This window comes from Balaenoptera acutorostrata, chromosome 17, assembly GCF_949987535.1.
Source record: "Balaenoptera acutorostrata chromosome 17, mBalAcu1.1, whole genome shotgun sequence".
NCBI lineage: Eukaryota > Metazoa > Chordata > Mammalia > Artiodactyla > Balaenopteridae > Balaenoptera > Balaenoptera acutorostrata.
Window position 1 is genome coordinate 9793417 of NC_080080.1, and position 12298 is coordinate 9805714.

Genomic DNA, 12298 nt, shown 5'->3' on the forward strand with positions numbered 1-12298 from the left:
TCTCAAGTTCTGCTGGAACGAACGCGGACTGCTGCTGTGTTTCCGAAGGACACCTTGGTAACACACACACAAGCGCTTGAAGTACTGCACGTGCCCTGTGACACTACTCTCACCCTCCTCGGAGTGTATTCCAAGAAAAGTGTTGTCCAAGGGACGCAAAGATGCTATTGCTATAATATGTTGTATTATTTTGAGCTTTTGGAGATTATACACACTGTAAAAATGGAGATTAGTTAGATATACTAAGGTGTTCCCAAGAGTATACTATGTAGCCGTAAATAAAATTTTAGATCAGTATTTATTGATATGTCTCCTCCATATGGTTATTGAGCTGTTTTGTGAGAGAAATTAAGTGGAGATCATGGAAATTTGGCTTGTAAAATCTTTGTACAAGCATTTTTTTCTACATTGTGCTTGGGCCAGACGTTGCTTAACTCCCTTTACATATGTGCTAAGAAACTTCTGTTAAGATTCTGCTGGTCAGTCTCCAAATTATTCTAAGATAAGCTGTGGCCCAAAGGGCTCCAACTGCTGAGGGACTAGGTGATAGTAACGTCAACAAATTTTACGTGTTTACTTTAGGAGACTGTAGGCCTTTCAAATGGAGGCAGCCTCTGGAATGTTTGCTAGATTGGCCTGAAACTCAAGGGAGAGTTTTGGGCTACAGGAATAGGTGATAAAACAAAGCCATGCCTTTGAATGAGATTGCATATGAGACATGTAGACTGAGAAAGTGAGCAAGCCTGGAACAGAAGCCCAAGCATGCTCTACATACGAGGGATAGACATTGGAATACACGCCAGCAAAGCCAAGTGGATAGAACCAACTGGTGATGTCCTCAGTGTTGTGGTGATAACACAAAGCTATAACTAAGGAGAGATGTTTTCCAAGTAGGAAGAGAGGAGCCAATCTGAATGTCAGGTAAACTGAGGACTGAAGAAGCATTTATTATCCCTAAGCATCAGGGACTACAGGTGACCAAGCTAAGGTAGGAAGGAAGAAGCCATATTGAGGTGGGTTCATGAGGTCAACAAGGGGAAGCAGCGAATGCAGACAGTTTTTTCAAGTTTGATCATACAGGGAAAGGGATGGATAAAGAATTAGCGGAAGAGGAAGGAGAGATTGCTGGAGGTTCTATTCCCACTCTCCCTTTTTCCCCTTATTTGTTTAACAGAGAGAGAGGATTTTAAGATGTTTGAATGCTGTTGGAAGGAGCCAGTTTATAAAGATAAGATGAGGTAATGGGGTGCATCCCCAGCAGGTGGGGATGGGGGCATGGGTCATGGTGCACAGGTGGAAGGGTCACCCTTAGATGAGACAAAAGACTTCCTTTCCACCATATGCAGATGTGGGGTGAGGAAAGAGCATACAACCGCAGGAGTGCGAAGGTACTGTATCCAGAGGCCAATGAGACCCTTGAACTAGGGAGACGGACTGGCTGAGGGCACAAGGGAGACCACCCACCATGCACGTCTAGAGGCACCAGTTTGTGAGGCTGTGTCATTTTCTCTGCCGTCATCCAATAGCCCAGATGGAGAGAGAAAGAACAGACTCTCTGCTCAGTGAAGTTAAACAGCTAAGCCAGTATCACGCAGTAAGTCCCTTCATTCAACAAATATTTAGTGCCCATCCATTATGAGCCAGGCAATGTATTTTAAGCACCTGTGAACAAATAGATTCCATAAAATGTCTACACTTACAGAGTTTACATTTTAGCGGACACACTTTTAGAATCAGAGTCATACCTGTATAAATTCAAATCATTTCAATCTCCTAGCGATAAATCTCTCTTCCTACCTTTGGGGAAAAAATAAAGCCCTAAACTTTTTAAGTGAACCCATAAAATATCCGTGGAATTAAAGTTTATACTGTGTCTTTACAGCATATATGCCACACAGGAGACAATATAGTCTTAGACTCTAAGGAACAAATTTTTAATGTAATCATGCTGACAACTTTTGACACTAGAGTTTCTTCCCCTAGACTCTGTGCTTTTTTAATTAAGGGAATGTTTCTTTTTCATGTTTATGTTCCCAGTGTCTAGCACAATATCTGGCACATATTGTATTATATGCCCAATAAAAGTTTGTTGATTTAATGAATGAACTAGTTCAAACGTGACAATTCTATTAATGGAAATAGTGATCTGTAATAAGAAGTTGAATGTCACATCAGAGGAAAATATGATGTCTCAGGATTGTCTTTCATCACGTTCAACACCAGACGTATATAGAACTCATTAACAATGACAGACGCATCCGTCATTACCATGCGGTATAAAACGCAACAACAACATAAAAGCTCTAAGTGGGGGCCATAACTCATATGGAAAATCTGGAAGGTGAGTTATAACCTTAACAATGTTAATTTCAGCAATTTTCATTCAAGCAGCAAGTTTCGGGGGTTTTATCGCTAGACTTTTACAACCTTCAAACTCTTGCCCCAAAGTTCCATAAATTTTGAGTGGAAGATCCGCTTAGTTGTGAAACACAGTTATAGTTTGATGTAGGCTGAGTCATTTGGGGCTATAAAGCTATGGGAAACAGAAGAAACAAGGTTGTTTGTGGTGGTTGTTTTTCTGAAAATAAAAATTGGTGAGATAAAAGAGTCCTCATCTTCATAAATTTCTTGTTTCACCCATGCAAATGCTCTGTTCACTAATTCACTGATGTTCTGTTTGATTATCTATAGCCTGAGCATTATATTAGTAATGACCATAATCGTTGCTTGATAAATGAGTTTGGCCAGATGTTCTGCAAAGAGCACAGTTTTTGGAGACCGGAGACCTGAGTTCAGATCCTGACTCTGCCACTGATGTGTGTGTGTGGTTTATTTAGCTTCACTTAGCTTCAGTTTTCTTAGGGCAGTGACTGCTGGGAAAGGCCATTGCGCCATTCACCACTCACTTCTGTGGTTCCTCCTTAATGGTCATTTCTCAAGAAGTCTTTTCACATGAGTTGCAACACTCTGTGTCCTGTGGCCTAACTCTTTAGACCCACAGATGAGTAAACCAGTGGGGAAAAGTAACTCCATTAACTGCCTGCCCCCAAATGGACAATAGTGATGATCTAATCCAATCAGATCTTCCTTGGCAAATATTTTAATTTTTATAAGGTACTTAATATGTAGTAAACACCTTACAAACAGTAACTCATTTAATACCCATAACAAATTTATAAAACAAGCACTGTCATTACTCTACAGATAAAGACACAGGTACAAAGAGATTAAATAACTTTCCCAAGGGCTTCCCTGGTGGCGCAGTGGTTGAGAATCTGCCTGCTAATGCAGGGGACACGGGTTCGGGCCCTGGTCTGGGAAGATCCCACATGCCGCGGAGCAGCTGGGCCCGTGAGCCACAACTACTGAGCCTGCGCGTCTGGAGCCTGTGCCCCGCGACGGGAGGGGCCGCGATAGAGAAAGGCCCGCGCACCGCGATGAAGAGCGGTCCCCGCTTGCCGCAACTGGAGAAAGCCCTCGCACGAACCGAAGACCCAACACAGCCATAAATAAATAAATAAATAAATAAATAAGTAAATAAGAAAATCCTTTAAAAAAAAATAAATAAATAAAAAAAAAAAATAACTTTCCCAAGAGCTAGGAATGGACAAAGCCAGGATTTGATCCCAGGCATTCTGGCTCCAAGTCTGTGTTTTTAACCACTAGGCCATACTAGACATAAATGTGAGCCATAGGAAAAAGATAATTTGCATCAGGTGAAGAATTAAAATGTATTATCAAATTAATTTATTCACATGGAATAAATTACTGAGACCCAACTGTGTGCCTGGCACCCTGCCAAGTGCTGGGGGTCTGGTGGTGATCACCAGTTGAAACAGACCTGGTTCCTGGCCTCATAGAGCTAACAATATATGGAGGAAAGACTAAAAATAATATGCCATCACAAAAATAAATGTAGGTGACAAGGTTTCAAAATGAAGATCTGTTTGCATGCGGCCTCTCTCTTCTAAACTGGTCTCCAAAAGCAGCCACTGAGTATAGGGACGATTCTTTTTACACAATGTGCTCAATACACATCTCTTGTATGAAATTCATACAGAAGTTAAGAAGCTAAATCATGTTGGAAAAAAAAAAACTTGGTTTTGAGAAAGCAGGAAATATACATTTCAAAATTAACATTAGATAGATATAAATTAGATGTGATTAGAAGAAAGCTTGAAAATAAAAAAATAATAAGCTTCAGTTTCATATAATATTCACTTATATGGAAAGTCTTATTTCCTCACAATTTAAGATAAGTGAATTGTACAGGTTATTCTCCTCCATTTTAAATGTCTCTATGATAAATAATATGAAATAACTAAGTGGTAGTATTTGCAGCCAAATGATAAAAAAAATGTATGTTTTTATTATGAGTATAAATGGACAAAGATTCAAAGCTTTGAAACTTGTACCATAAATAAAGCAAGCATAATGGCCTAATTGTCTCTAGAAGGGAAAACTAAAAGCCTGTTTTTAGGGGTCCATGAGTTTGACGTCATTACTCTCCCTGTTTTACTGTCTTATCCATCCTGTAAGGCTGAACAAGTTCTGCCTCTTCCTGGGTTGCTTCTGTTTTGGAAATCCATTACTTCATTGATTCATTAGTTTTGTTTTGTTTGTGTGTGTGTGTGTGTGTGTGTATGTGTGTGTGTGTTTGTGTGTGTGTGTGTGTGTGGTGTGTGTGTGTGTGTCTGTGGTGTGTGTGTGTGTTTGTGTGTGTGTGTTTGTGTGTGTTTGTGTGTGTGGTGTTTGTGTGTGTGTGTTTGTGTGTTTGTGTGTGTGTGTCTGTGGTGTGTGTGTGTGTTTGTGTGTGTGTGTTTGTGTGTGTGTGTTTGTGTGTGTGTGGTGTGTGTGTGTTTGTGTGTGTGTTTGTGTGTGTGTGTTTGTGTGTGTGTGTGGTGTGTGTGTGTGTCTGTGGTGTGTGTGTGTGGTGTGTGTGTGTGTGTGTCTGTGGGGTGTGTGTGTGTGTGTGTCTGTGGTGTGTGTGTGTGTCTGGTGTGTGGGTGTGTGTGGTGTGTGTGTGTGTGTTTGTGTGTGTGTGTGTCTGTGGTGTGTGTGTGTGTTTGTGTGGGTGTGTGTTTAAAATATGCTTGGCCTGAAGATTCTCATTGCATCCTTCTATGTATCCAGTACATATTCACCGTATAGAATGATAACTTGTAAATGATGGCAACGCCCTTTGGCCTATAATATGGAGTAAGCCTTTGTACAACTAAAATGTTGTTATATGTTAAATTATGTGGCAGCTGAATGTACCAGCCACATGAGACAAGACTGCATTTTCTACCTCCATCACAATAAGGTTGAGCCTTGGGACTGAATTATGGTCAGAGTAGTGCAGATTAAAGATCTTGCTTTCCTTCTGCGCTTTCCTTGCAGCTGGAAGGAAAGGATTCCAAGTGGGCAGAGCCACATGAAAGAAAGAATCTGGATTCCTCAGCCATTGCTCTTCTGGTGGAGGACAGTTACCAGGAGAGCCACCAGACTTTTATAGGACCATGACACGTGGGAGAAATAAAACGTGACAGTGCTAAGCCACTAAGACCTTAGGGCCATTGGCTAGTGTGAATTTTTATGGCTAATTCAAACTGCATGAGACAGGTGAGGTTGTATCTTCGTCATCATAATTATTATTGTAACTATATAATTAAATATAGCACATTATTTTAATTATTTATTTAATAATTATTACTTCATTCCCGACATTGAGAATTTACTCCATCCTAGATTTTATGCTGAGTATTTTCGTATATTAACTAATTTGATTCTCCAAAGTATATAAACTAGTGGATTTTATAAATAAAGGAATTCTTTCAGGCTGGTTGCAGAGTGGTCAAATCAGGATTCTGACCCAATATTCCACCTCTGCAATCTACTTGCCCAGCCCCTAGGCTCTCACCTGCTAGAGGAGGAAGATCAGAAATGTACTGAACAACTATTATATTCCAGTAACTGTGCTAGAAATTGGTAGAATGAAGATGGTGTATCAGTCAAAATGGGTGATATTACACAGGGTAACATGATCCCCATGCAACGTTTCTGAGTTGTGAACAAGAGTTTTTGAAAAAAACACAGAGATCTCCCACCCAGTTACAGACAAGGCAAGCTTTTCTGAAACATGTCACTGAGTGGGGACACCATTCTAGAGAAACATGCAACCAGCCACTCTGCTCTTTTCAATGAATCAGTTTTCTGTTACTTGAAATTACGATAGAAGTGTCAACACCTCCAATGATATGCATGCAAAGTTCAAAGAAAAAAGGACTGCTTCCAAAATGTTACAATCTTTTCTTCCATAAATAGTACCTTGCCAACTGAAATGAGGCATCAACTAAGCTATGACTCATGAATGTGCAGAGTGGAGCTAAGTACTGAGAATAAAAGCAGCAATTATTCTACAGGAGGTAACTAATTTGTCAAAAGAGACGTAAATGAATTCAATTTCTCCTTGTCGACCATAAATATTTAGTATTTCTAAATACAACACATTTGGACTGGTGAGTAATAACTATTTGATTTATTTATCAAAATAAACTTGACTCTCATCTCTGAGTGACTGGAGCATTTGAGAAATGCAATCACCTGCAAGTGGCCATGTGAGCTCGGGCAGGTCCATTCTTTCTGGGCATCATACATTAAGATGAGGAAAGTTAGATGAGGTGTAAGTCTCTGCCACCCCAAGCTGGGTTACTTCTCTCCATGGAAAAGCAGACAATACCCAGTGTAGTCAGAGGCTTGGACTCAAGTTCTATTCTAGTTTTTACTAACTTTGAATTAAAGGAAGGATTTTTATTCCCTATGCTTCAGTTTTTTTCACGTGTAAAGTGATGGCAATAATGCCTATCACTTCAAATGTATGTGATAATCAAGATAAATATTTGAAAAATGATTAGTGAGATGGGAAGTTTTCCACATACCATGTATCATGCTAATCTCTACAAATATGAGGATGGTGATAAGAGGCTTCTGGCTTCTGGATGTCATAGTGAGAGGAATGAATAGATAATGCACTACTACTAATGGTTAACCTTTCTAAGCACTTGCTAAGTGCAGGCTCTGAGTCAGTCTCTTTCTTTTATTCATTCATTTAACAAATATTTACTGGGAATCAGTACATGATTAGTACCAGGCACTTCTTCATCACTTGCATTATTTCTCACTTCGTCTTCTTGTATTAACCTTCATAATAAGTCATGAGACAGATTATTTTGCAATGCTCCTTTAAACAGGAAGGATATTGAACCTCAGAAAGGTTCAGGAGCTTTTGCCAATTCAAAAAAAGCTAATAATTAGTAAAGTTGGGTTAGGATCTTAAGCCTTTCTGAATTTAAGATCTGAATCTTTACCTAAAAATTAACTGGCCTGGAAAGGAGGGCAATCAAGGAGGGATTACGGGGGTGGATATGGGAGATGTAGTCTTGATGCAGGAGATCTCCAGGGAGACAGAAGGTTTAGGAGCCCTTTTTAAGACAAAGGGTCCAGCAAATGTAAAGATGTAGAAAGCGGCAGCAGTATAGCACCTGAACCTCAAATGTCACTAAATAAGTAGGTCTTCAGTGTGTATCATGCAGTTATTGTTTTATGCAAAACTGTCACACGGTTGGCCTGGCTCGTATGTGACTTTCCTCCTTTCCCCTTTCCCCCATCTCTCTAATTGCTTCGCCCGTGCCTCTTCCTTTCTCTCTCTCCCAATTCATGCTCCTGAATTGAGGTTTGAAAGAAAAATGAGTGAGCCATTCTCAGAGCTGGTTGAAGTGATTTTTCAGAGGATCTGGATAGCAGCCTGCATTGGTTTCAGCTCAGAAAATACATAACTACCAAAAATAGACTCATCTCTTTCTACAGCTTTGCAGCTGGAGGAAACCGAGAAGATGGCAATGAAGCCAAGAGCAGCCTCCATAGGACACCTTGAAACAGTACAGAAGGGCCAGGCCCAGGAGCCCCAGAGGGAAAGTTTGTCGTGTGTGTGTGTGTGTGTGTGTGTGTGTGTGTGTGTGTGTGTGTCTATGTGTACATACGAAGCCTTCAAACTATCCACAGGGAAAACAGATCACAAAGTTTGTGCTGGAAAATCTACCCAGATATACCCAGCCAACTTCCCAGTCTCCTGTACATGATGTAGACCGTGATTAGGAAGATGATACAGTGTGGCAGTCGAGGGTAAGGGCTCTGGAGTCAGCCTACCTGGACTTTTATCCTAGTTTTGCCACTCCCTGCTTTTAAGACTTTGAGCAACTTATTTTAATACTATGTGCTAGTTTTCTCTTCTTTAAAAGGAGGATGATAATTTTGCTTCTCTCCTAGGATTATTATAAGGAATAAATGTGATAATTCATGTATCTAGCACATGGTAGACGCTCAACAAATGATAGCTTTTGGTTTGTTGCTTTCAATGTTAATATTATTATTCTATGGAGCACCTTCTTCAAAAATTCTAATCTTGGAAACAGCAAAACGTAGCATTATTCCTTCTTTGTCACCAAGGAAAGGGAGGCCTACAAAGTTTAAATGATTTGTCCAAGGTCACACAGCAGGCAAAAGAAATAGAATTTGAATCCAAGTTTATCCAACGCTAAAGTTCATGTTCCTCCTGAAAATGCTGGTTATGTCTCAGAGAATACAAATACACTCAGCATGACAGCACAGGGACCAGAGGTCTGGGAAAAGGGGGTCCTAGGGTGTCACCCATGGTTTCACGGGGGAGGATACAGTGTAGAATTAGACAATCCTGGCTTTGAATACATGCTCGGCTACTTACTGTCTGGGACTGGTAAATTCATTGAATTTCACTGAGCCTCAGTTTCCTTATACTATAAAAGGGGCTTTACAGGAGTTTAAAACTGACTTCACAGGGCTTTTGTTGAGATCCTCTCAGTTCAATTTTTAATGCCCTGAGGAAGCCCTTGGACCCCTGACAAAATCAACTGTCTTGTAGATGCTCATCACAGTAAGTGACTCTCACTGTAGCCTAGATTACACTGGCAATTCCATATTCACCCTTTTGGATATTGGTTTATGTTTTTCTCCCACGCTTGAGTGTATCCTCCCTAAGGAACAATCAGCACAGGGTTTGCAGGCGCACAGGATGAGTGAGCTCCCAAATGTTAATGTTATTTCTTCACATTCTGGCCCTGAAGCCAATGTTTAATCAACTGCTGCTCAGTGAGCATCTCTGTACCCCAAAAGTTCAAGTGGTGAGTTCACCAAGCAGAATGGGAAGACAGCACAACACTGATTTTCCAGGCTGACTTAAGCTGTATTTTCCCACACTCAAGTTGACCAAATGTTAGAAGGTGGCTGCTGGCCTTCTCTAGTTCTTGGTTATTTTCCACCAAAGCTGAGAAAGGACAGAGGCCAATGATGCCCTTCCTTCTAAAAAATCACTCACGTTTGGTGTCACGAGGACCCTAGCAAAGCTCTATGGTCCTGCCCTTCATGTAAGTGTTCACATCACCCTGGCTTGGGGACGTCAGCACTGTGGACCTTCATCCTCCTCAGCTGCAGGATGGTGTCCACGGGACGGGCTGCCCACTGCCTTGGTGAGTGAGCTCAGTAAGTGAGAGCATCTGAGTGAAAAGACTATGCACGCTCGCTTCTTATCTTACTTCATCCACCAACAAGCCTCTGATATCAGGCAGCCCGGTTTCTCTCCTGACCCTCTTTTTCTCTGCAAAATAAAAGATTTAGCTGAGATGATGTCTGAGGGCTTTTTTAGGAGTAAGAACTCACAATAACATCTTGGTCATAAAAGCAAAGGCCAGACCTACTAGAGAACGGACTTGACGACACGGGGAGGGGGAAGGGGAAGCTGGGACAAAGTGAGAGGGTGGCATGGACATATATACACTACCAAACGTAAAATAGATAGCTAGTGGGAAGCAGCTGCATAGCACAGGGAGATCAGCTCAGTGCTTTGAGACCACCTAGAGGGGTGGGATAGGGAGGGTGGGAGGGAGGGAGACGCAAGAGGGAAGAGATATGGGGACATATGTATATATATATAACTGATTCACTTTGTTATAAAGCAGAAACTAACACACCATTGTAAAGCAATTATACTCCAATAAAGATGTTAAAATAAATAAATAAAAAAATAAGAGCAAAGGTCACAAAAGTTAGAAAGAGCCCTAGGAGTCCTTTAGTGAAACCCTCATTGGGTGTATGAGTTGCTCTCCTCTGCAACAGGGTGAACAAACGATTCCTGCTGTGCTTGACATTGTTCTGGAAGTTACAGTTCCTTCTCGTAACCACAAATACATTGCCAAAGATACGGTGACTATTCAATCCCTGCTCCATTATCAATTAAAATGCAGTCTTCAGGGCTTCCCTGGTGGCGCAGTGGTTGAGAATCTGCCTGCCAATGCAGGGGACACGGGTTCGAGCCCTGGTCTGGGAGGATCCCACATGCCGCGGAGCAACTAAGCCCGTGAGCCACAATTACTGAGCCTGCGCGTCTGGAGCCTGTGCTCCGCAACAAGAGAGGCCGCGATAGTGAGAGGCCCGCGCACTGCGATGAAGAGTGGCCCCGACTTGCTGCAGCTAGAGAAAGCCCTCGCACAGAAACCAAGACCCAACACAGCCATAAATAAAAATAAATAAATAAATAAATTTTTAAAAAAAATGCAATCTTCAGAGGTGTTTTTTTCTCATCTTTTTTTCCAGTTTTGTTGAGAAGTCATTGACATCCATCACTGTATACGTTTAAGGAATACAGCATGATGGTTTGATTTACATAATTGTGAAATGACTATCGCAGTAGATTTAGTTAACATCCATCATATGATATAGCTACAATAAAAAAAAGAAAAAATTCTCCTTGTGATGAGAACTCTTAAGACCTATTCTCTTAGCAATTTTCCTATATACCACATACCGATGTTAGCTACAGTCATCATGCTGTGCATTATACCCCTAGTACTTATGCGTCTTGTAACTGGAAGTTTACACCTTTTGACCACCTTCCTCCAGTCTCCCTCCACCTCCCCCACTCCCCAGCTCTGGCAAAACCACAAATCTGATCTCTTTTTCCATGAGTTTGGTAGGATTTGTTGTTGTTGTTTAGATTCCACATATACGTGAGGTCATTTGGCATTTGTCGTTCTCTGTCTGACTTTATTTCACTTAGCATAATGCCTTCAGAGGTGGTTTACGACACAAGATGACATATAGAGTTTGCATTTCACAGTGTTTGCAAATGTGTTTCCTACATTCCCTTTTCAAGGCAGGATAGCATATTCTTAGCACGTGCTTGAGTTTTGAGGATCAGAGAGACCCAAGTTCAAATCCTCACTCGCCATTTACCATGTGGGTGACCATAAGGCCCTGAAACTCTCCTTTTATCGTGCATACAATGAGAGTAACTATATTTTAGAGTTTGTCGTCATCACATCGTCATCATCATCATTATTAATGGTGATTGTCAACACCTGAAAGTTGGTAGGAAAAGAGGGAACCTGGTTTCAACCTCTTCTGTTCAGTGACCTTTTTTTCTCTTTAGAAAAAATTAAAACAGAGCAAGTCTATCTTATTGTTCAAGATTCACAGTATGTGTATATTTTTATTTAAATTGTTTCTTCAGTAAAACATATCCTTGTAATAGTCAATAAAACTCAGGGAGACTTATTTGTTTGGGTTTATTAAATTTGTCCCTCTAGGTAACATAAAGTTTTAACCTCCAGGGCAAAATAAATTGTGTCCCAAATCCTCTGGGTGACTTGATGAGGAAACAAGCCAAAAGAGATAAATATTACTTCCTACCCCATCTCCTGATCTAACCAACATGAGGGAGAAAGACCAATGAGAAGCAGAACCAAAAATGGTCTGCTTCTGCTCTGATGGGAATGGTTTCCAGTGGAAATAATAGCTCCCCTGGTCACGGACAAGGGGAGTCCTTGAGACCCAGCCCTACTCTCACTGGCTAGTAAAGATGTGTCATATCTTTTTCCAACAGCTCATGACTCCAATCTATCCTCCTCAAAGCTGCCGAGCTGATCTCTCCAAGATGGAACTGTCACTCAGCACCATTTTTTTTTTAACCTAAAACTCTTTAGCGACACCCTACTGCCAATGGTGTGTGTTTCAAACCAGCATACAAAGTCCTTCATGATTTGGCCCCTGAAGTCCTGTCCGGTCTCATCTCTAGAGAAAGCATCATTCATTTCTTTAAGTCACATGGATCAACCTGTGCTTTAGGCCTCTAGGCCTTAAGTCACTCTTCCCACTGCCCAAGATTCCTTCCTTCCACCTTACATCTGGCAAAATCCTAGTGACTTTTCAAGATTCCATGCAGTTGTTA